We start from the raw sequence: 27,302 nt of genomic DNA, 5'->3' as shown, positions 1-27,302 counted from the left end.
ACACCAGAGGCTTGCCAATTACCTTGATTTCTATTTTCGTGAGACTCAGCAGATTTCCCATGTTCCTCAGAAGCTGCATCTTCGCTAGCCAAGGTTCCGATAACCTTTTCTACACCTTGGCGTATCGAGCAGATATTTCTGAGCTTCGGGTCTGTGAATTTCATTGGATGCAGCGCAGTCACCGCATCCAATCAAAATTAAGTTGTTCAAATTTGAACAAAGTTCGTATGTGATCTAGAAAAGGAGAGCACACAACTTGAATGGATTGATAAATAAGCAGTTTTCCAGTGCCAGTCCTTGTTTGCACAAATACCTTTCACTGGTACACAGTCAAACTTTGGATGTTAAACTTACAAAGTATCCTTTATAGATCAATTGTCACCATCATTTTCGGCCGATGTACGATGCACCACGGTTTGGTTAGTTGGACTTACATAATAAGGGTAGCAACAGATAGTGGTAAAATGTCCTGAGTTGATATAAACGAGAGGAAATTTGTTAGGAAATTATAATCCATTTGTGTGTGTGTGTGTGTGTGTGTGTGTGTGTGTGTGTGATTTGTATTTTAACGTAGCTTTAAAAAAATTTCAGTCATATCGCTACGATGTCTGCAGTGGAGAAGTTAATAGTGATGTCTAGTACTTGGGCATCATGCCACAGACATATAGGATCATGTCCCACCCAGTCACATTATTCTGACAAGTCCTAATACTAACCTCTGAATGCTGAGCGCCAAGTGAGGCAACTGTCAGTACCATATTTTTAAAACCTGCCTTTGGTATGACTCGGTCGGGGTTAGCAATGGAGGTAGACGCTTTAACCAATTAAGCCGTTTGATACAGGTTCCATAAAATGATATTTTCCAGAATAGTTATTAATAAAAGTCGTCGTAATAAAACAAAGGCTCACTTACATAGGATAAAGTGAAGCAGCAAATTAATATTTTTTGAAGAAGAAAGACTATGTATGTTTAAATAGAATATTATTTTTCTGTAAGGATGCTCTGTTTATATAATGCCAGCCTGTCTTATTAATACTTCCGAATTCGAACATTTAAAACCTTTAAATGAATTCAAACATACCGTGGCGTGTACTAAATCTGTTCGGAACACATTCTCTTCGCAAATGTGTATACAGAAGGCAGAGTAATATAAAATGAAATTCATCTTCCAAAAGATTACAAAGTTTGCTTTTTCTGATTTAATGAGGATTGGTAGGGTTCGCATATGCGCCAATTCGGTTTAAAGTCAATGTTAAAATACTTTCAGTTTTGTAAGTACAAATGTAATGCTGTTCATGTTAGGGCTGAAAAGCCCCCATAACTACTTGTTATGTATATTTGATTTAATTATATTTGATTTAATATATATTTAATTCAATTTAATTTCTTGTCAGTTTAATTTTTTTTATATTTTTCATTACATGATATTGTAATGTAAATTTATTCACTAGAGATGATTCTTATTTTAGAAAATAGTTTGACCCTGACTGTTAGTTTATAAACACCAGGTGTTGATCTAAATCCTGACCTTGTTTCAGAATTGGTAGCAACCTTCGTAAACAAGTTCTATTTTAATTTAAAATGATTGGTTCTTTCCAAGGTCATGATGGGACCTTTTCTTTAAGATATAAACATTGTTTCAATTTTTTATTTCTTAGAGTAAAAATTATTGGTTTTCGTCAGTGTCACATTGGTAACAAGTATTTGCTTATATAAATTTCCAGAAGATGATCACCTGACCCTTGTTTATGTTTTAGAAAGCCCATATAACCCTAGTTTTGGAGAATTAATCTCATTAGAAGATGGGCTGTTAAACTGTTGTATGTTGTGCTGTTAGGAGTTATTTCAAACTACTTGGATTCACAAGGATTAATTCTGTTGTTTTTTTTTTCTTCCTGGAAAATACGTGTGCTCATGTAATATTGTAGAACAAGGACAGTATTTTTTAATAAAAAAAAGTATTCAGCTATCAGAAACCAGAGTGATCATTTTTATTTTTACAAGGAACTGTAGACTTCAACACTACAGGTCGTAGCATACGTCATCGTCTTCCACCTTGGATTCTTCGTCGGGATTCGAACGTGAAATCAGTAGAATATGTTGTTATTAGGACTACTAAAATTGTATTCTTGGATTATTCTTGGATCTTTTTTGGATTTGATTCTATAAAACCGTAAGTTCATATTTTTTTCATTTTTACAGAATTTTTCCAGGGAAATACATTATTGCATTTTTCAAAGCTTGTTGTTTTCACTCTTTCTTGTGTTACTGTTTATTCGAGCCTAAACAAGTGACATAAGATACTACAATTAACAATAATAATAGTCGCTGTAGAAGTTTTAACATTATCGTCTTTAGTAGAAATAGGTGTGTTTGACATTTCTGGATGAGAATACAGTTTAAGCCTTGGTTTTAATACAACTTTGTACAAGAGGCTGAAACCAGTACAAAATAAATATTAGCGATCCATTTTGTGAATAGACAAGAGGTGAATATAAGAGGCGAATTTCAGTCTATATTCTAGTCCCTAGTAGAGGTTGTTGATGCATGGATGACTATTTTATATTAGTCCAGATTAAGTTATTATACCTGTTAATACCTACTAAAACCTTCATTACTTGAACCACTCTATTACTACTAACATCGGCCACCCACAGTTTAGTCGCTATCTTTGCTTTTCGCAATTCCATATATAACTCAACATTGATATATTCAAATTCTGAAAGAATTAAATAGGGTACATTTAAAGATAATATTATTGGATCAGTATTACAAAAATAAAGTGAGGTTAAATGTTTTATACGATGTGATAAAGAACATATCTGAGTAATTCATATACAAGGATATCACCTTTTGTTTTCTTTAGAGTATACTTGTATTACAATCAATGCCGGATTAAGACCTTCTAGGACTCAGTGTACTAAATCAGTTTCCATAGTAAACCTATACAGACACCATGATATTAAAATTTCAATACTTAAAGTTATCGAGTGCTCATGATCAAACCTATATTTATCAGTGTAGATGAAACCTGAATGTCAGCTTCTGTGTAGAGGAAAGGATATGAGCCGCGACATTTTCTGACCGGTATGTGTTTGAAACATGTACTTTAAATTCCGCATCAAAGAGTCAGGAGCTAATTTTAGAAATGAGGGTTCCAAATTCAAGACTATTAAAGGACTGAGATTCCATCAAGATATACAATGTCTATTTTTTTCACTTACAACTAGGATAAGCTCTCAAAAGATTCTTTTTCCTAAAAAATAACTTGCATTATTAACCAATCCTGGTCAGCCAAACCCATATATACTCTATGTTATGTTCACCCATTTCCAGCCTGGTTCCCAATTTTCCATATCATTAGTACCGTGTGTCCTCTAGGATATCTGACTTGACTTCGATCTTCACAAACGGCTGCCTCAGTAACGTAGATAATTACAGAGGGATAATCGTGACTAGCGCCATAAGCAAATTATGTTTTTCGATAATACATACTTGACCAGCTCATTTTTATACATTCTACTTAGATGACGTTTAGTTTGGGTTCAGCAAAATCCTACAAAAACCGATAACTTTTCATCTGACAAACCTTGACAAACAAGAACAAATTAAAAATGCAAACTTTTTGATTGGTACTTGGTGGTCCTTTGACTAAACGTCGGGATAATAGAGATGATACATAAGTTATACAACGATGTGTTGATAACGTATCCAAATTTGCATAAACTAAAATCCTACATGCACCTTTTAGAAATTTGCAGTAGTATTTCATTAGTATTTTATGAACTAAAAACTCAAACGCCTTTGTAAATTGCAAGAAATACTGTACGTACCAGATTATGCTGTTATACTGTTAGGCAAAAATAATCCACCATTGTGGTTAGTATAATGCCATTTAGAAAGGCCTGATCGTTGTGAATGTATGGAATTTGAAGATTTCAGCTAGTTTCTAAATTCTTTACCAGCACGTCTTCCTAACTTCTTGGAAAGTGATGATGAAACTGAATTAGGTATTATGTTATTCGAGAGCAGAATTGGGGTTACATTTGACAGTATTAGAAACAAATACCGGTAGAAATACTTTGAAGGTGCTGGTCCAGTGATACAGGCCGTTTTTATTTATTTATACATTAAAGCTAAAGTCTGCAGATAGTAGCACTGTTTAAGATATTTAGTAATTAGCTTTATTTCTGTAATAATTACAGACGGAGGAGTTAAGTCCATATGTTTTTGGTCTTCAAGTAATGTCTTTTTCCAAGCACAATATTTAAGCAATTATTGACAGAAAATTAAGTATCTATATTATTTATTAATAGTCTTTAGTCATTCATTTTATTGAAATAAGTGATATCTTTACAAGTGTCCGTGTAAGAATGAGTAATTATTAAGTAAAAAGTAATCAAATTGAAAAATATTTACTAAAATCAAGTTAAAAATACGAAGGGATTTCTCTCATTGACTTATTTCCCAGAAAATATGCAAGTAATTTTTAATTTAGTTTACTGAATGAAGCAATGTCTATCAGAAATAAGTAATGCTAATTTAGGCTGTCCAAGGCAAAATCCAATATCATTTTGCATTAGGCTTACTTGGAGGATAGCGTCATGGTAAACTGCAATATAAAAGGCTGCCTATGCATAGACATACCTATGCATAGACATACCTATGCATAGACATACCTATCCATATCCATACCTATGCATATCCATACCTATGCATATCCATACCTATGCATATCCATACCTATACATATCCATACCTATACATATCCATACCTATACATACCTATACATATACATACCTATGCATATACATACCTATGCATATACATACCTATGCGTATACATACCTATGCATATACATACTGCCATGTTGGTCATCTTACTCTACCTAACACTGAGTTAGGCATTATAATGGGTAAACTTTAATTGTATTTCCTTGAATTCATCAAAAAGGAAAGGAGAAGAGAATAAAAACCTCAGCATGTAGTCCTTGGAAACGATCATTCGTTTTGGTCTCTTCAAATTAACTTTCAGTCCACAAGTTTTCTCTTCAGTATACAAAATCGTTGACCTTGCGGATCAGCTGTCACACTTAAGATATTGAGATGCTCAGCTGTCACAATTAAGATATTGAGATGCTCAGCTGTCACACTTAAGATATTGAGATGCTCAGCTGTCACACTTAAGATTTTGAGATGCTCAGCTGCCACACTTAAGATATTGAGATGCTCAGCTGCCACACTTAAGATATTGAGATGCTCAGCTGTCACACTTAAGATATTGAGATGCTTAGCTGTCACACTTAAGATATTGAGATGCTTAGCTGTCACACTTAAGATATTGAGATGCTTAACTGTCACACTTAAGCTGCTGAGATGCATATATATAAAATGAAGACGTTAAGCGAGAGACTATTCCGGTTTCGTAATAATGCCGTAGAGGACGAAGCATATTTTCTTATATCATAATATGCTAAAGGCATCGTACTTATTTTGTCTGTTATCCTGTCCGATATACCAGAGTAATCGTGCTCACATTGTCTGTTATCCTGTCTAATACATCAGTCTCATCGTACGCACATTGTCTGTTATCCTGTCTAATACATCAGTGTCATCGTACGCTCATTGTCTGTTATCCTATCTAATACATCAGTGTCATCGTACGCACATTGTCTGTTATCCTGTGTAATACATCAGAGTCATCGTGCTCACATTGTCTGTTATCCTGTCTAATACATCAGTCTCATCGTGCTCACATAGACAAATACATCAGTCTCATCGTACGCACATTGTCTGTTATCCTGTCTAATACATCAGTGTCATCATACTCACATTACCTATAATCCTAATACACCAGTCATCGGACGCATTGTTTCTGTAAGCGTACACTAAGAGAATTAAACATAAGTGGAAATCAATAACTGATGAAAAATTGAGATCTATCTCTAATAGCAATCATGAATTGATGAAAATGTGAGATCGATTTCTAGGGTATGTAATGGCAGTCATGAATTGATGAAAATGTGAGATCGATTTCTAGTGTATGTAATGGCAGTCATGAATTGATGAAAATGTAAGATCGATTTCTAGGGTATGTAATGGCAGTCATGAATTGATGAAAATGTGAGATCGATTTCTAGGGTATGTAATGGCAGTCATGAATTGATGAAAATGTGAGATCGATTTCTAGGGTATGTAATGGCAGTCATGAATTGATGAAAATGTGAGATCGATTTCTAGGGTATGTAATGGCAGTCATGAATTGATGAAAATGTGAGATCGATTTCTAGGGTATGTAATGGCAGTCATGAATTGATGAAAATGTGAGACCATTCTTTAGGGTGGGTAAATATAATTGGGATCAACATATATGATTGCCTTGAAGCCAGAAGAAAACTTATCTACAAACAGAACTTGATATTTATTTACGACTCAGATAATATTGGTATGTTAATATGTATGCGATATTACATAAATAAAAGCCTGCAACATAAATAAAATTAGATTTCTTAGAGAAATCTTTCTATACTCCGGGCTCTATAGAGACAGGGGGGATACAGTAATCTTCGTGTCCGTTCGTTTGTCCGTCCGGCACACAATCACGTTAGTACAACTAGTTTTTGATGGGGTGTTAGGAAGCTTAGTAAATAATAGAGTCGTCATCTGAATATGAACATATCGAAAAATCACCTTACTCTCGCATTTCTGCTTTTTTGTCTTATTTAGTTCAGCATACAACTCTATCTCGTTAGCACAACTGCAAGTTTCTATGATTGCCACAATCTTGGCAAAAAGTATGGTCACCGCATTAAGATGCATCTATAAATCACTACACTCATACGATTTGTATAAGAATATTTGTCACTTTTGATTGGCAGCTGAATGTAGCATGTGACAGAATATTGTGAACGAACAATAGTAGTAGTATGAAAATGGGTGAGTTAGAGTTAGGTAGCTGAGATAGATCAACTGTTTATTGTTGTCCATTAGGATTACCGGGATTCTCTCCAATCAGTTAATGGTCATGCATCACCGTGACAAACACTGCGTTTATTTAACCAAGATTATTCCAATAACTGGTTATTCAGACGGTTGAAATGGCGTTGTATTGGTTACATTGTTAGATGTAAAGGAAGAATCATCACTATAAAAATTAAACCAAGGGTGTTTCGTTAGTATTTCCGGATGTCTGACTCGAGTGGACAACGAATATTGTGAATGTTCGCATAGGCGTTGATCCCCGTACCGTCAGCATGTTTGCGGTTATCACCACATTTTTCTTACAAAGTCGTATTTACCTGATGCGGCAAGAGATAACGTTTGATTCTCGACAAATCCACTCTGGTGTAGGGATGCGGTTGGTCGCCAAGATATTTAAGAACGAATGAGACTAAACCATCATCTAAATCGGACTAATCCATTCTCCAAACTGATGGAGGACAAGCAAGGGAAACATCACAGGAAAAAGGAGCTACTCAAATCCTGCACAACGGTTGTGTGGTAGCCCCGGATATTAAATAGATATCGGCCCCTTCATACTTATATTGTTAACTGACAGATTGACAGAACCATTTTGTTGTTCTGAGTAGAAGACTTTCAAGTCCGATGATAAAGATAAGAAACTGGCCAATCAACATGTATTACAATTATTCATATGCTGCTCTTGGAATCTCATATACCTTTATGAGTCGATTCAGCTTAGACTGTCTTACGTTTAAATTGGTTTAATTATGGAGACATAAAACACGTTGCCTTCATTCTTGCCTGCTGGCTTTTGCTGTTCGCTCATTTGAAAGAAGGAAAAAGATCCGTCCGTTGCAAGGTTAACTTCTATAAAAATTTACAAAAATCACTTAAATCTCTTTCCGTCTCAGCCAACATTTCTAACAACTGTATGGCCCATTCCTATTCTAAGATCAATATCTCACTTGCCATTTATATTCGACAGAATTTAACATTATTATTTGCTTCTGTTGAAGCAGCACCTCTAGCAAAGCTAAAATAAAATACAAACTAAAAAATAAAAAATAAAGAAGTAAACATTTAAAACAAACATGGGCTGTGTCGTGTTATGGTGCCTGACCCACCACTTATAAAATACCATATATATAACACAGGGTACAAAAAATGTATGCAGAGTGGACATACGTTCATGGGACTTTGTGTAAAGTTTTTTGTTACTCGTAGCGCAGGAAAACTCCATGATAATTAGTTACACTATGTAAAACGCAATGGTGTAAATATTCAAAATAGTCTTGACGACAGCTGAAAGATACTTATGTTTACCTCTACATATGCATATATTACTAAACAGGGTCCTAGAAGTAACTTTTATTTAGTTGCGACTTTTAAATCGTCAAAATATTTTCGAGAAACATTGTTAATTCTCTTTTCCTCACATTACAGGCCCACTCTTAGAATTTGATAATACGTTGCTGAGCAGTGAATTATGCATTAGGCCTCATGTTTTTTGGGAAGACCTTGCGTACGTATTTAATATCATTGAAACATTATGATGGAAATGAATAGAAATCGTTTCGAGTTTTACGTGGTATCAACTGTATTACTAGTAAGTGATATGGAGATATCTGACAACCATTGTGTATGTTTTAAACCAGTTGTGTCACTATCAGTTTCGAGTGTTGGAAGAAAATCTAACGATCTGATTCTTTTCAAAAGTCTAATAAAAGGTTTTCGTGCATACAGACAGCAAGCTGTACTTGTTTTGAAGAACTCAGAGGTGCATGCAGCTCGATAGCGGTTTAAGCGCAAGCAATATTCTTGACTTGGTCACATGGACTAGCTGGTAAGTCATGTACATATCAGTCTTATATTACGTGTTTAGGCTGGAATAAACAGTAACACAAGAAAGAGTGAAAACAACAAGATTTGAAAAAAATATAAGAATTTATTTCCCTGGAAAATTCTGTAAAAATAATAAAAAAATATAGACTAACGGTTTTAAGAATTAAATCAACAAAATAATCCATGAACAATCCACGAATCATCTTTTTGAGATCCAAATAACAAAATGTTCTAATGATCTCAAGTTCAAGTCCTGACGAAGAATCCAAGATAGAAGACGATGACGTATGCTGTAATATGTAGTGTTGAAGTCTACAGTTCCTTGTAGAAACAAGAAATATCACTCCGGTTTTGGAACTCTGAATAATTGTTTTTAAAAATCTGTCCTCGTTCTACAATTTCACACGAGAATATCTCTCCAACACAAAGGTTGTATTGTATTCTAAAACGCGAAAAGGGGTGACGTGATCATGTTCCAGAACCTCGTCGAAATTATGTACCTGTTAAAGATCATGTACACCCAGTGTGACCCTGTCGAAAACCAATCATTTTACTCCAAGAAATAATAAAAAAAAATTGTTTACATCTTAAACAGGGAATTCCCATCATGACATCAACAACAACCAATCATTTTAAAATAAAAATATAACTTATTACCGTGGTTGCTACTAATTTTGAAAAAGGTCAGAATCTAGGTCAACACCTGGTGTTTACTAAAGCAGTCAAGATTAAACCATCTTCTGGAAAAAGTATCATCTCCAGTGAAAAAACTTACATTACGATAGCATGTAATGAATTTTTTTTATATAAAACTGACAAACAAACAATTAAATTGAAATATATATATATATATATATATATATATATATATATATATATATATATATATATATATATATATATATATATATATATATATATATATATATATATATATATATATATATATATATATATATATATATGATTAAAAAATCGAACACTATGAAATAACGAAACAAAGACATGCTCACAATAATTAAGGAAGTAAACACTATTAAGTTTTTATTGCTGTTCTTGTAGTCGAAATCATTTATTTTTTAACAATACTTTTCAATGAGATCATAGTATCATTGTGCACTGTGGTTAAGATCAGTTGGCAAATCGTTCCAGTTAGTGAGCCCTTATTTGCTGTTCGTATGACTTTGCTTTAATGGTTGGGACAGTGAGAATGCGAGTGTCGAAAGAGGAGCGTACATTTCTAAATGGGTTGTACACATCGTTGAATTCTGATAGGTATATTGGACTGAAGTCAGTCAACGAAATGTAACATAGTGAACAGATTTTGTGTTTGATTCTGGATCGAATGAGTAGCCAGTGAAGGTTATTTAGCAAGTGGAGGTGTGCTCAGTATTTTGTGTTCTAAGGATGATCCAAACATCCATGTAATGAACTTTTGAAGTTTCTGTGGTAAATAAACAGACGAATCAGATAGAAGTGAAATAATATAGTCCAGTCTTGAAAGTACTACGAAACACAAAAGTCGTTTAGTGGCATAGACCGAAATAATACTGCGAACGGAGCTAATGCTTCTCAGCTCCAATTATTGTTTGAGGTAAAGGATGTGAATTAAAAAGTCTTTGCGTGGTGATTAGAATGGATACAGTTTTGTCATCATTCATCTGCAGTTTGTTACATCTCATCCACGATTTTACATCTGAAATGCACTTCTCCACACCTTGGATAGTAGGCTCAATTTCAGTTGGACAGCTAGATTCATATATTTGAGTGTCATTAGCGTACAATTAGTAAGACACTATATATCGATCTATGACACTTGAGAGCGAAAGACAGTATAGAAGGAAGAGAAAAGGATCGAGAGCAGAGCCTTCTGGAACTCCAAAATATTGAGCAACTGGACTGGAATCTTTTCCATTTAAGGACATGTTGTGTGTCTTGTTGACAAAGTAGAACTTGAGCGATAGCAACGCTTATCGTGAATACTAAAACGATGTTGAAGATGGTGACGTAATATATGATTGCCAATTGTGTCAACTGCCACAGACAAGCCAGGGAGGGTGATGACTGTAGTCTTGCAACTATACAAAGCAGAGACAATGTCGTTAACTACTCTTAGAACGGCAGTTTCAGCACTAAAGCGAGGGTGATATGCGGACTATGCAATGCTAGAAATACTTTTTCAATAAGATGAGAAACAAGTTGGGATATAATAATGTTTTCTAAAATGTTTGACATAAATGCGATGATAGAAACAGGGCGGTAGTTCTTCACAAAAGCAGTTTTAAAAAATGACGGGAATTCCCCAGATGAAAGAACTATTGACAACATCTGTTAGTGAAGACTATATTAAATCTGAGCAGGCAAGCAGCAGTGATGTCGAAATCGGATGAGTTTAAATGAATGGGGCGCTTTTCGTCATAATTGTATGCACCGAATCTACTGAGACAAATTTAAATGCTGTTAAAGGTTGCCATTTATATTCTGTATCACTACTGTATGATGACGATGTACAATTGGAATTGTGTTGTCAAGCGCATCTGTAATGAATTGTACTTTGTCACGGAAATTTTAGCAAACAATTCTAGAAGGTCGACCAAAGGGAAGGTCGTCGGAAATGGTGTACATTCATTTATTGGCATTAGCTGCGTTTGTAATCTCCAAGAGTTCTTTGCAGTTGGAACTTTCATCGATTTTAGTACTGTGGTAGGTTGAGTTTGCTGCATGAACTATGATTGTGACATTCCTCTCAGCAGCTTCATAATCTGCCTTTGAATATTGACGCTGGTGGAAAGCTAGATTCTCTCACATCAACTGCGTTCTCTTTAGCAGTGCGAAGTTGGTCTCTTACACCACTATAACACGAAGAACACTTTTGATTGGTTAATTTAAAGTAGGCCATGTTTGTCAAGAAAAAGGCACAAGAACTTGTGAAGTTGTACTGCTTGTAGCATGTAACGTAGTTGTTAGGTAGGTTTCCTTTGATATCATGTATTAGTTCGATATATATATATATATATATATATATATATATATATATATATATATATATATATATATATATATATATATATATATCGAATTGAAAACTACTTTCGATCAGACTTTTTCTAATTTATTTATCAAGAAATGTAGAATGGTGTACGCTGCGGTACTCTTCCCAAGTTTTAAATTTTACCGTCAGTGAGCGAACACATATAGACTGATTATATAGGGTTTTAGGCTGTAAATAATTAGTGGTGTGTATCCATGTATAACCTTAAGCAACAATGATCGCCACACACCTTTAGTGCTGTTTCAAGAATTCGATTATACTGACTCTACTTTGGACAAAAATATATGTTCACACAAGTACTGAGTTAATATCAGTTGGAGAGTACAGTCCCATTCTTTTCACTAGTGAACCAAATTTCTAGTCCGAGTTTTCTAATTAAAGGCTAGCTTTGTTTTGTATTATGCGTGTCAAGACCATTTACTCTCCGACCAGGTGACTAGTTTGATCTACCACTGCAATCATGATGCAGGGAAAATGGCCATACAACTATTTCATTTGGTAGAAAATACAGCATCATGCTTCTGACATTTAATTAGGTTAACAAATTTCTGCTCGCTAATGTCCGCTTATTCAAGCTAATTTGGATTGGTATTTAATTTTCAGCACCTACTCGATTTATGACAATGCTTTGCCCCAAATGATTTTATTTTCAATAATTACGCAACAAAACATGGTAAAGATCTATACTTTATTAATGGTAACATTGACATATTATCAGTTATGAATTTATCATAAATTTTATTTTTTAAAAACGATAAACAACAAATAATTAGATTTTCATTTTAAACCTAAACATAAACATAGAAGCTAACACTAATGCCTGACGTCTACTTTTCAGTTGATCGTCATAATTGTATGTTTTCAATCTAGCATTACCTCCTTCCTATAGTAATAATATAATATGATATATAGAGCATCTCAAATAGGTAATGATTTAATACTGAATTTATGAAACGAGGTGAATAATGTCCAGCTTTAGCGAGCCTTGGCGAGCAAAACCTGGACAATATTCAAAGAGTTTCATAAATTTAATATGAAATCATTACCCATTTGACATCCTTTCATCACATAGTGTTTATTTCAGTGGAAATTATATAGATGGAAAGAAGAACGAATAATTGTGTTTATTCTGAGAGCGGTTGCACCTTTCATCTGTTGTGCGTAAAAAATAGCCCCAACCAAAGTTGAACTAGTGTTGACCTTTAAAAGTAGATTATAATTTTCTTACAAACTATAAATCAACGAACAAGCGTACTTCCGAATAAACAGAACATTTTACACAGACAAAATAAGTTTTCAACAGAGAATGCCCAATGTGCCTGATGTCACATTGTTTGATGCACTTCTCGTACAGTTTGAGGATCCATGTTACATTACCTTATATTGTCACTTTCATAACTAAACATTACATTGATATTGCCATATTCGTGTGAAAGAAGGTTGACTGGATACAAAAATTCCCATGTTTACTGTAATGTATATGTGACCGGATATTTGCTGTGATTGATTTGGAACAGATGACTAAAGAATATGCAAACAGATTTCATTTTGACTCGGAACTGCATCACATATTTAGTGCGTAAATATGCAGTACTACGACAAACGTGTGTCATTTTTGGAGACTGGTTCAATCAACATTCTTCTGTGAACAGAAGTGAGTTTATTTACTTCTGTGAATTAATATTTAAACCTCGCTTGTATATATGGTGGATTCCTGCTATGGATATACCGCCTCCCTCAACCCCCACATAGTTTTACTTTTTGTTATTATTGTTTTTGTCTTGTGGTTTTAGCCATTTTTCATGTTATAATATATTATAAATAAAATAATGAACCCCTAAGAGGGTAAATTAGCCCTATTGAAGCAGACTAGACCATTTTCCCACAATTCCTTTTCACGACTCAATTCGAAAAATAGCGGTGAAAAATGCTATTTGAAAAAAAAAATTCCAGAAGGCGAGGTTCAAAAGGTTTTCTTACGATCTCAGCCAATCAATAAAAAAAATAATGAGCACTAATTTCATGGGCTTATTTGGACCAATCAGAATCAAGTAAAGTGATATTTTAACATGTGGTAATATCAGAACTATGAAACTGCACATAGTATAGGAAATCTATACCTGCTACGCGATAAATAACAATTTAATTCAGTTTCATATTTCAAGTAAAACTGTTAAATAACCACTGATAAGTAAAATCTGTACAACAACGCCAAATGAGAATTGGCTAAAAAGGTATTTAACCAACCCCAATATAAGAAACATGTCATATAGTTACCATGTACTATAATACATCAGGGAAACACATTTCATCTGATACAAGAAAATGAAGTCATCACAAGAACTAAACAAAATTAAATTAGTCTTTACAAAAGATGGTATAATCTTGAGTTAAGATAAAAGTTACTTTAAGAATCATTCTTCTTGCAACGACTGACCCAAAACAGGTTTTAAATGTAGTGAACCCAGACTGGAATGATTTGTTCTACAAATTTATATTGTTCCCAATGTATACATGTCCCATCCTTCCTAGACATTTAGATCAAAATACTAAAAAGGGTCTTAAAAGTTAACAAAACAATAGATGATCATGGATCTCACATGTTATCAAGTAAGAGTAGCTAGCTTAAATAACAACTTGGTGTCCTTCGGGTTCAGAAGTATGGATTTGCTTATGTTTAAACACTCCCTAATTCAGGCCTTCCTTGGATATATGCACTATAGTATAATTAAAGAAATACAAAACCTTCCACATTCATAACCACATGGAATGACAGAGCACCTAACAAGCGATTATTATCGCAAAACAATTAGCCGGTCATGGATACCTGTATTATAATATGGTCATTGGAACCCATATCTAGTCATATCAATGGAACCCATATCTAGTCATATCAATGGAACCCATATCTAGTCATATCAATGGAACCCATATGTAGTCATATCAATGGAACCCATATCTAGTCATATCAATGGAATCTATATCTAGTCACATCAATGGAACCCATACCTAGTCATATCAATGGAACCCATATCTAGTCACATCAATGGAACCCATATCTAGTCATATCAATGGAACCCATATCTAGTCATATCAATGGAACCCATATATAGTCATAACAGATGTATGAGGAGAACACACAAGAAACATATTCTGGTGACCGTTTAAGAGTTTCAGCAACTGAGTGTCTCGATCATAAATATACTTAATCACAATTACAGTATTTGTCTATTTTACGCTTGAATTCGTTTACTTTATGGTCTGTGCAAAAATTACGAAAGAAGGCACATAGTAGACTTCAAAGCTAATGGCATGCGGGCGAAGCATAATAATGATGAAAGGTTATACTTATTTGTTTCAAAGCATGTTTTTATTATTATGCTACAAATTAGAATACATTATGTAATGCGTAGTCTTAACGCTAAATTGCTATACTATCTAAACACTTCTTTCGAAGGATGCCGTTGAAACGTATGACATCGAAATTTGGTAACTAACTGTGGATGTCAATTTCAAAATAAGATGTGTCCTTAAAAATAAAAAGGTGATAAACCATTGAAAATTTCTAATTAATTTATATTTATACTGTGATTCGTCTGATGAGCAATACATCTATATTTCGATACAAAACGAAAAAATACTTGTTGCAAGAAGCATACCGTCTGGTGTAATTTAAAGACATGTACATGCACAAAAATGCAACGAAAAGAACTCACAAGGGAGGCAAGAACATTATAACTGAAAATAGCTGAATACGAAAACTGATCACACCATAATAAACAAATCACCTCTGCGTACGTTTTGAATGAAATATTGTTGCTGTGGCTTTAACACCATTTGTCAGCACATGATAGGCAATATTTGGCGGTCAATATACCTAGTGGAAGGAGAACACGGAAAATCCAGGGAAGAACCACCTACCCAGGGGACGTTACTGTCAAAGATTCTCAAATACCCACGTTGGCTGAGCCTGAGACTCAAACTCACACGGATAAGTTAGTTGTTAGGGAATCTGTCAAGGGGAGCGCCTTAAAAATCTCCACCACTTGGACCCCTGAATGAGATGTGTTTAGCTGTATGTTAATTCAGATTATGTTGAAATAGTGCGTGCGCGAACAACATTCAATAAGTTAAAATTTTTGAGATCTCATGATCAAACCTATAGTTATCAGTACAGATAAAACTTGGATGTCAGCTTATGTGTAGAGAAAAGGATATGATCCATGGCATTTTCAGGACCTACATGTGTTTGAAACACGTGCTTTCAATTCCGCACCAAGGAGTCAGGTGATAATTTCAGTAATGAATGTTGTAAACTCAAGACTGTTAAAGGACTGAAATTCCATCAATAAAAACAATGTCTCCATTTTTTTATTTACAGACAGGATAAGATCCCAAAAGATTCCTTTTCCTAAAATATAACTTACATTATTAACCAACTCTGGCCAGCCAAACCCATATATACTCTATTTTGTGGTCACGCATTTCCAGGCTGGTTCCCATTTTTCCATACAATTAGTACACACGGTACTAATATATATATATATATATATATATATATATATATATATATATATATATATATATATATATATATATATATATATATATATATATATATATATATATATATATATATATATATATATATATATATATATATATATATATAATTAGCTGAATGCTTCATGAATAAATATTTCAGTCCTGATGGAGGCATTTGTGAGATATTTTTTCTTAAATGATAAATGCATAATTCAACATATGGGTATGCATAAGTCTGTATTAGACGTATCCCAGGGTCACATTCATATGGGAAGGGTGTGCATATGTTTGTATCGCACTTATCCCTAGGTCATACCAAATGGGAAGGGTTTGCATATGTTTGTATCGGACTTATCCCTAGGTCACAGTCGGAATCAGGTCACAATTAGTACTTCCAGTTCAGTACCCACGAATGTAGTTCTAGTCTATTTTTAGAACATTTTGTCCTCTCTCAATTTGGTGGTGATAGAAGATTTATATTTATGCATTTTTGGTATGGAATTAAGGGTAATTGTTTATTCTTGAGAATATGAGCTCAGGGTGTGGTTTTCCGTGTGTATTGCGGCGACAGTGCACAGTGAGTAATAAGGTCTTGGTGATGATCTGGAAGTGAAACCTGTGTTCTGTTTACATGTGCTGCTCTGTTGACAGTCCAGCCTCTCAAAAAAAATGCAGGTCAACCTTTGACAAGAACTTCCCCGTGAAGTCATCTTTGAAGGTATTTTAGATTAACATATGATTTGTATTGATTGTCACACAGTGGAAAGGTCAGTATTGAGAAACAAATAGTAAAATTAATTGTGTTCTATGTCCAGTCAAATGGAAAGGGTATGTGTATTTGCGTATCCGACTTCCGGATACACCCTTCGGATGCAACCTAGTGGGAATGGTGTGCATTGGAATAGTGAATGTATAGACATTGAAGAAAATGTTGCATTGTAGCTGCAGTAAGTTAAAGGTTCATACCGTCTTGCCATGTCAGAGGTGAAGCTGTGAAATGGGATTTAACTTCTTTGAGCTAAACTCACTGAAATTAAACGGGAATAAACGTCTAAACTAAGTAAATAAATATCGTTTAAAACTTAATTCATTAAATTTTCACCCGGTATTTTTCACTTCTTTGTGAATTCACTTGGCATATTTTGAAAGACAAGCAAAGAGAAATATTCATACATTATTATCCCCAAGATTTTTTAACAAGCATTCCGGATATTGTCGTAAACTCGATTCACATCTCTTTCTAAACCACTGGGTGGAAGATCATTAACTTTTGAAGTTATGTTGTCTCTTTATCGAAAAAGAGAGGGGTATCGTTATTGATTTCCGCACCTGGGTTCTTGAGAGGGGTGCAAAGGTTAAATGTACCAATATTTTAATCACAGTTATATTTTCAACAACTTTTGTAACCAGACTTCATATATCGCAGACATAGCAGTAATATGCTTGTTCCATGAAATCGATTACCTATATTTTCGGTTGTTGGTTGTGTCTCGTTTAACCTAAATAGTCACAAGCAATGTATGGGAACTATACATATGTGAATTCAAAAATCATTCCTCTGCTTTCCGATATATTGATTATGTAAAGTACATCTGAAATTTAAAGGACTTTCGCACCCGCGTAAATTTTGACAAAGATCCAAATTTGGTGTACTTACCTGACATTTGCACATATGACCAGATATTGCATGCTGTATATTTCCTTCTGATATCATTCCATATGGTCTGTTTAAGAAAGATATCGTATCCATTATTAGAATAACTCCATGCTGTGAAACTATTGGGGTGTACGAAGATTCTCAAGTGTGGTCATCGGACACTGTTAGAAACATGGTAACACGAAAAGTTTTTTTTTTAAACGAAGTAATCATTTTTTGTGGAATACATGGCACAGCTAATTTTATTAAGGTGTGGAATACATGACACAGCCAGTTTTATTAAGGTTTGGAATACATTTCACAGCTAATTTTATTAAGGTGTGGAATGCATGGCACAGCTAATTTTATTAAGGTGTGGAATACATGGCACAGCTAATTTTATTAAGGTGTGGAATACATGGCACAGCTAATTTTATTCAGGTGTGGAATACATGGCACAGCTAATTTTATTAAGGTGTGGAATGCATGGCACAGCTAATTTTATTAAGGTGTGGAATACATGGCACAGCTAATTTTATTAAGGTGTGGAATGCATGGCACAGCTAATTTTATTAAGGTGTGGAATACATGGCACAGCTAATTTTATTAAGGTGTGGAATACATGGCACAGCTAATTTTATTCAGGTGTGGAATACATGGCACAGTTACTTTTATTAAGGTGTGGAATACATGGCACAGCTAATTTTATTAAGGTGTGGAATACATGGCACAGCTAATTTTATTCAGGTGTGGAATACATGGCACAGTTACTTTTATTAAGGTGTGGAATACATGGCACAGCTAATTTTATTAAGGTGTGGAATACATGGCACAGCCAATTTTATTAAGGTTTGGAATACATGGCACAGTTACTTTTATTAAGGTGTGGAATACATGGCACAGCTAATTTTATTAAGGTGTGGAATACATGGCACAGCCAATTTTATTAAGGTGTGGAATACATGGCACAGCCAATTTTATTAAGGTGTGGAATACATGGCACAGCTAATTTTATTAAGGTGTGGAATACGTGGCACAGCTAATTTTATTAAGGTGTGGAATACATCGCACAGTTACTTTTATTAAGGTGTGGAATACATGGCACAGCTAATTTTATTAAGGTATGGAATACATGGCACAGCTAATTTTGTTAAGGTGTGGAATACATGGCACAGCTAATTTTATTAAGGTGTGGAATACATGGCACAGCTAGTGTTATTAAGGTGTGGAATACATGGCACAGCTAATGTTATTAAGGTGTGTCGTGTGTGATTACAATTTTTATTAAGGTGTGTCGTGTGTGATTACTCAGATACTAACTTACAAAGATAATCATCGAGACACATTGGATCATTTGCCGTCAACTTTACCTTCTAGCGTCTCTTGCAGCGAACACTCAAAATTATGGTTTCAGCACCTTATTGGCGATCGACGTAAGCGCCCCTAACGGCCAGGAAAGATTACACTATCTGTTTGGCAAAATAATATAAACGAAACGTGTTTTCCACATACTTTTTCTTTATTTCCATGAGAGTAGTTGACGAATCTTTGTTATATGCAAATAACTTTCGTAGCACGCGCTGCTTTAATTTCGAATTCACGCGTTACTGACTCTTGCTCGATAATCTCAAGCAAAGGGGCATTAATAACTCATACTTTAAGAAGAAGTCGATATTTGAGCTGCGTTTCCTCAATTCCCTATCGTATTATCGCGCTCCTTGAGCACAAATTTTGCATAACGCCCTTTGAAAACATTCATTACCATGGTTTAGTATTGCATAAACAGTACCATATCTGTACTTTATCAATTTTTCATAGATTCTGTGTCACGTCAATATGATTTAATAGACACTTGTATGCAAACACGCAGAAATTGCAATATACAAAGACATTAATATAATTTGCCTTGGTATCTTATAAACTTCTGATTGTCTTTAAATTATGTTGCAAGAGAAATGGTTGATAATATTGCGATTGTGACTTTGTCTCCTTCCGCCGCCAAGGTGTGACACTGTGAACCCAAATATTTCCGAATATAGTTCCAAATGGCGACGAACTACATCCAAGATTTCTTTCTCGACTTGATGAAAAGGCTGGAGGATGTTCGATTGATTGTATTATATGTAATGCCTCCGTATATATAAATATGTGAATTGTTAGCTAATAACAAAATACATTCTATAGTCTTATAAAAATGAGGCTTTTTTGTATGTCCCAAAATGAAACCTGATCATGATTTTGCAATATACTTGGTATAATTGGGGTCAGAGGCGAATCACCATACCCGTCATATTTATGTATATTCCTGCAACCACATTTGAGGTTAATTCACTAGATATCCGAGCGATATTCAAATTGCAAATACGATATAAGATGTTCTATTCGCGGTATTAAACTTATTCAGCAAACGAAAATAAATTATAATGTCAACAAGAATACCAAGACTTTGTTCTTGGAAACCACTTTCAGATTTCGCTATTACAGTAAAGGCACGTGTCATTTGCTTTTAATTTTGTTCTTTTTTGTTGTATTGTTATTAGAGTCGTCCCATTTTCTGACTCGCTACAAAAATATGACAATAAAGACAACCGGACTGTAATGATGGCTGTATTATTGACGATGATGATAATAATGATAACGAAAAGAAACTGGATTACATCCTGCTGAGGAAAATAAATCTTGAAGATTTTCCATAGCACATTTATATAATAAATATACTGTCGTGCACCGAATTCAACGTCATTGCAAGATCATGAATCATATTTCGATCAAGTAGCATGTGTTCTACCAAAATTGTACAGTAGAAAACTAATTTTCTCGTTCAGGATGCAGAAATAATTTGATTCCATCACCATTGTCTGTAGCGCAATACAAGCATTTTTTTCATATTCTGAGAGTGGTTAAAAAGATGACCGTGTGGACCGAACAGAGATTCTAGGAGCAAAGAAAATCGATATTTGCCTATATTCATCTTTTTTTACTATTCATCATACAGCATCAGGTCTTACTTACGGAACTTCTATCCTAAAATCATTACTTAATGTCGTAGCTGACTTCATGACATTATAAGTATTAGATTTTATCATGTCTACACACACTTAAACCCGTAGCACCCCGGGAAGGGTTTCGGAAGCAATATTGGACCGTTACCAACAATTTAACCTTGATTGTAATTGAGGGATAAGCACGTAACTGGAAGTTATTTATCAATATATGTTTTGAAGCTGTTCCCTGGAAAATGAGAAATATGTCTGTGCAGACGACTGTATATACTCGCGTATAAGACGAGATCATATGTAAACTGACCAGACTCATTTATGCGGTCGCATCATGCGCCAGCAGATCTGGTTCTGTGCAGTTTGTTAGGAGTTATCAGTAGAAGACAAAAAAATAGACCCTGATCTACATACCGATCAGGGTCTTTGGTGGTTGCAGTTTGACTCTCGTTATGTTAAAATTGTCTTAAATTTGAACTCCTCTCCTGATTCAGGAGCCGAGGTGGTTTAGTTACACTTGCTCCTTCGTATACTACGATAGGGTCAGCCTGGGTCGCTACCGTGGTGTGTCCTTGCACCTTATTCCATCTACCTGGGCACTATAAAATCTACATTAAAATTAAACCAAACTCTCCCGATCCATACAGAATATAGATTCTATTTCATATTTATGTTTCCCGAACAATATTGTGCCGTTTAAACTCGCTTATAAGTCAAGTCAAACTGCAAACAACAAAGACTCTGATCTGCCATAACGTCATGTGCTGGCAAATCAGGGTCTATATTGTTTGTTCTACTGATTACTTCTAACAAACTGCATAGACCCAGGTCTGTCGGCGCATTATACAACAGCAGATCTGTGTCTGTACAGTTTGCAATTGGACTCGTCTCATAAATGAGTACAGAAGGTAGCTGGAATGTGACCACTCAATTGGCCTAATAATTATAATGTCCGCCTCAAATGTGAGGGGTCGTGGGTTCGAACCCCGGTCGAGTCACACCAAAGACCTCAGCATTAAGAGGTTAGTGATAGGACTCATCGACCTGGTGTTAGGATAATGTGACTTGGTGTGAGATGATCCAGCATGTCTGCGTCAGGATGCCCCAGTACTAGTATATAAACTGCCACACTGCAGACATCGTAGCGATATGACTGAAACATTGTTAAAGCTACGTAAAAAAATCCAAATCACACACACACACACACACACACACACCTGGAATATGCATCGATATATCGTTTGCCATTATGTTCCCAAAAAGAGTGTTACTTGCAAGGATGGCTTTTCAGTCACTAACGTGACCTGATAGTTTATTGCAATAGTGAGTTCAAACAGGTGCAGTGTCCATTCTTGAAAAAAAACTGGCATGCCACCTTGTGCGTTTAAACTGGGTAGATTACTCCTTTATTATGTGTATATTTATTGCTGCTGTTTCGTATGTTAGTTTTTGTTTTCTTTTTGCTGTTACATTTTATGCAGAGGATCATTTATTATTTAATGATAAATATGTCTCGCAGCTGACTATGTCCTTACTCCAAGTCTGCATTACAAATATGTATGAAATGTAATGTCTGCGTTTAGATTAGACGTTACTGCGGCCGTTCATACTGTTATTACCTTTTCCTCTTGTAAAATAAGGCATCACACAGGGTAAAAACTGAAATAAAATAAAATAAAATAAGTAAAACAAAAAAGTGTTCAATTATTTTTCCGAAAGTGTTTTACGTTTGGTCTTGAAAACTTGTTCCTATTTATTACACAAAAGACATTACGTTTAATTTGATACAAGAGAACACCGTTTATTTTACAAAAATGTATTTCAGATAGAAAGCATATAAAAGGCTTTGTTGATATAAAAGTATTTTCTGTTTCTTATCTCAATTAAGGATGGCAAACACGACACTCTATCTCCTTCACATGCAAGGTTTGGGTTGATATCATACGGTTCAAGATTGGCGATGACGTCTCATTTTTTCTGTATAAAAGGAAATTTAACAAGCTGTATTCGCCTCTTTCAAGGTTTATCGTATAACGATGATGGGCGATTCTTCTTATGAGTATTTTTAACTTGTTATCAACTTCCCGTTGCAGAGAGCTTTAACAAAACTTGACAGGCTGCTAAGAATTCGTTTCTTTTTCTCAAATGTGTTGCGTTTTACACAAGTCTAAAGGTTATAAACAATTCAAAAAGCATTTATCCGGTGGAATGGCACAGATAATACCTCGAAACAATGCCAAAATATCCGACCTGCTTCGAAAGGCGTCCTCTACCAACCAGTGATATAAGCGTCTAAGAACAATTGTGCTTTCTGCTAATTAGTGACATTGAATACGGCTTGTTTCAGACATTTTTCAATTCATTGAGCTAAAGTAAAAATTTACAAGACAAAACTGTTTTAGAATTGTTTTTGCAACATAAACAATTACGATGGAAAAATAATGTTGTCCCGTTGAGAGAGAAATCAAAGGTTTTAAACTTTCTGACTAAGCTGGACTAACGTTAGTATCGTAAAAATTGTACATGATCCCACCCCGACTAAAGTCTAAAAGTGGTAGGATTTTAAAAGACTACACAAAATCATGTAGTAAAGAAAAAATATAGTTAAACGTTACTATTAATGAACAATGTGAAAGACGAAGACTACAAAGAGGTTAAAACAGAATTATTGTTGAAAATATTGGCAGAGAATCGAATACTTACTGGAAATCTTTGAGATGCATTGTCTTCCCCTGCATGTGCTTTGAACATCTTCTAATATTATCATATATTTCTTGATGAAGCAGTTAAAATAAAACTCCAGTCGCATCATGTAATTACACAGTAACTTATAATCGCATTCCTATGCAGAAAGTGGATTATAGAGGGAGAACGTATATGGTTTCTCAACGTTTTGTTGTTTTTTGTGTGGTTTTTATCGGAGGGAGGAGGAGGAGGCTGAAGAAGGAAACAATTACAAGGATACGACAGACAGATCACAGTCCAGAAAACTTCCAAATAGCCACTTAATGAAACGACCAATCCAGAGAACTGTTCTACATGTCAAATGAGGAATACGTCTAACTGGGAACACTAAAATTCACAAGCAATGTATTACATTTTCTATTATATAATCTATGATGTAACTTTCTAGAAAAATGTACAAATACGTCTCAATACTTAAGAGTTAAAACATTGATAAACATATTTATGAGAAAGAAAAAGACTGCCATCTGAGATATTTCCACTACCAAATTATTTATGTATTTCCAGCATGAAGTTTAATAATGTTTTAAAATTATGAATGAATATAATTTGCAATAGTGTCATTTTGAGGGAGTATATTTTAAATATCGGATAATATTTTCGAGTTTGTGGTGGTTGCTGTTTTGCAACATAATCAAGTAGATATGCTGTTGCGAAAACATAGCTTCAATGCTGTGTTTATGAAGCCAGAAGATGGAAAATGTGTTTAAATATTTATCCTGGAGTTGAAATGTGTTAAAAATATTTATTCTTGGGTTGAAATGTGATTTTGTTACGGAATGTGTTAATGAAATGACCAATCGAGGACAAAAATATATTTGCTTAAAATGTATCTGTATATCTACGATTAGATTCCATTTCTCTATAAGCAAATATGAATATTTCGAGTAGTTTCGACTGATGTTTACTCAATAACACCTGCAACCTGCTTATGCGAAATAATCGCTATCTAATAACTGGGATGTGATAGTGTTTGTTTACTGATGGTTTAATTTGCTTTACCGGATCTAGAGCAATTTTGGACACTTTTCTGTCTATAGCATAAGATTGATTTCTCATCATCGGCGGTAAAAAAAAAATAAATATGATTTTATTTAGATGATAATAATTCATCGGAAAATTAAAAAGGTTTTGAAAAATACAACATACAATTCAATCAAGTACACTGTCTATTACCAAGAGAGTTTCGATTCGCAATGTCGAAATGCACCTGTAATCTTTGATATATAGATTTTTCGTCCAGTCATTAGCAATCAGTTTCAACTGACGTACATTTTGCTTTTACACTAATATTTTCAAGTAAAATGTTCGTGGTAAATTTACTTAATTCAACACCTATTCATTGTTCTGTGTTCAAAAATGGCACTGGCGATCAATAATTTCTATTTGACTTTCGAATGAAGGTTCATGGAATAAGAATTAATGTTCACTCGCAAGACACTTTGGTTTCATGTTTATTTTTAGATAACTTTCTTGAAATAATAAAACAAACTAAAATACTTGAATTAGATTTTTAATCTAAACATCTTTCAAACCTAATTTCACTTAAAATATCTTTTTAATGACAACTGTTAAAGTTGGCTGCCAAAAGCGAAATGACGATTTGTTTGACACCGCTATGTAATTCAGCTTGATGTATATTACTTAATTGTATGTGGATTTTTCTTTTCCTTACATGCATTATATATCTGATAATGTTACTTACATGCATTATATATCTGATAATGTTACTTACATGCATTATATATCTGATAATGTTACTTACATGCATTATATATCTGATAATGTTACTTACATGCATCATATATCTGATAATGTTACTTACGTTCAAACGCTAATATAGCTATAACTTTTGAGTGGTTATTATGTGAACATTTTCCATTTTTCCGATGGAAAATATTACAGCGGTGCTAGTTTTAAGTACACAGTTGTCTTCGCTTATTAATATTTTCACAATATTGTTTTTATTTAGGCTTGGGTGCTAGTCCTCTTGCTCGAAGAAAATGATGCATAATTTATAGCGTAGCATAGTTGTACTTATATACAATTCCTTTCTGAGAAATACAGACTGATTGCTCTCGTATCAGTGAAACTAGTCGGTGCATCTTTTATAATTGACTTGAAGTGAGCACTAGCTCCATTTGGTTTCTTATGGCAAGGAGTGCAAATAAAAACCATAAGAGAAGGATGAACTTGGATGTTAACAATTATCACTTTCACTAACTGTCTCCCTCATACAACAATATAATCGCACTGCCTCCCTCATGCAACAATATAATCGCACTGCCTCCCTCAGACAACAATATAATCGCACTGCCTCCCTCAGACAACAATATAATCGCACTGCCTCCCTCATACAACAATATAATCGCACTGCCTCCCTCATTCAACAATATAATCGCACTGCCTCCCTCATGTAATAATATAATTACACTACCTCCATCATTCAACAATATAATCACATTGCTGTAAAAGTTTCAACATATATGCCGCACGGAATTCTTATATCAAACAAGCAAAAGACGCTTTTGTGCAATTTAAAAGAGGATTTAAACAAAAGTTGTATGGTGTACATGGGAACCATTGACGATTTCTCGGCGGATTATCTTTAGATATAAGTTTGCAGACTTCTTCACCTGCCCAATGTTTTTCCAAAGTACAGAAATAATAATGCAAAGCAAAAGATGAATGAATGAATGAATGAATGAATTAATGAATGAATGGAAATATAGATTTTAATTTAAATATTTTGGGTGTCTTGTTTTCAGTACGCTCTGAAGATGCATACCTATGTTTATATGAACCAATTTCAAAAAGGACCAGAGATTCATTGACAGGTGTTGAAACAATGTATGGTATTATAATTAAAACAGCTACTGGTTTGACTATTAACATAAATGCTTAACCAACATTTCTAAAGACAAGGTGTTTCCTGCAATGTGCATGTGTGTGTGGCGTGTGGGTATAACTATATATATATATATATATATATATATATATATATATATATATATATATATATATATATATATATATATATATATATATATATATATATATATATATACGTATATATATATACGTATATATATATACGTATATATATATATATATATATATATATATATATATATATATATATATATATATATATATATATATATATATATATATATATATATACATATATAACAACAAGATAATCGCACTGCCTCCCTCAGACAACAATATAATCGCACTGCCTCCTCATGCAATAATATAATTACACTACCTCCATCATTCAACAATATAATCACACTGCTGTAAACGTTTCAACATATATGACGCACGGAATTCTTATATCAAACAAGCAAAATATGATTTTGTGCAATTTAACAACAATATAATATACATATATTTGTAAAGCAAGTTGTAGTAAATTGGTTGTTAATGTACCTGTTACATGTATTCAACTCAGGAGTCTATCCTTTTAACACATATACACGTTCATTCTCAATAATAATATTTCAGATGTGTCTATC

Source organism: Sinohyriopsis cumingii, chromosome 4, assembly GCF_028554795.1.
Source record: "Sinohyriopsis cumingii isolate HCF-2022 chromosome 4, ASM2855479v2, whole genome shotgun sequence".
In the NCBI taxonomy this organism is placed as follows: Eukaryota; Metazoa; Mollusca; class Bivalvia; order Unionida; family Unionidae; genus Sinohyriopsis; species Sinohyriopsis cumingii.
The sequence above is the reverse complement of the archived record's forward strand: the minus strand, read 5'-3'. Positions refer to the sequence as shown.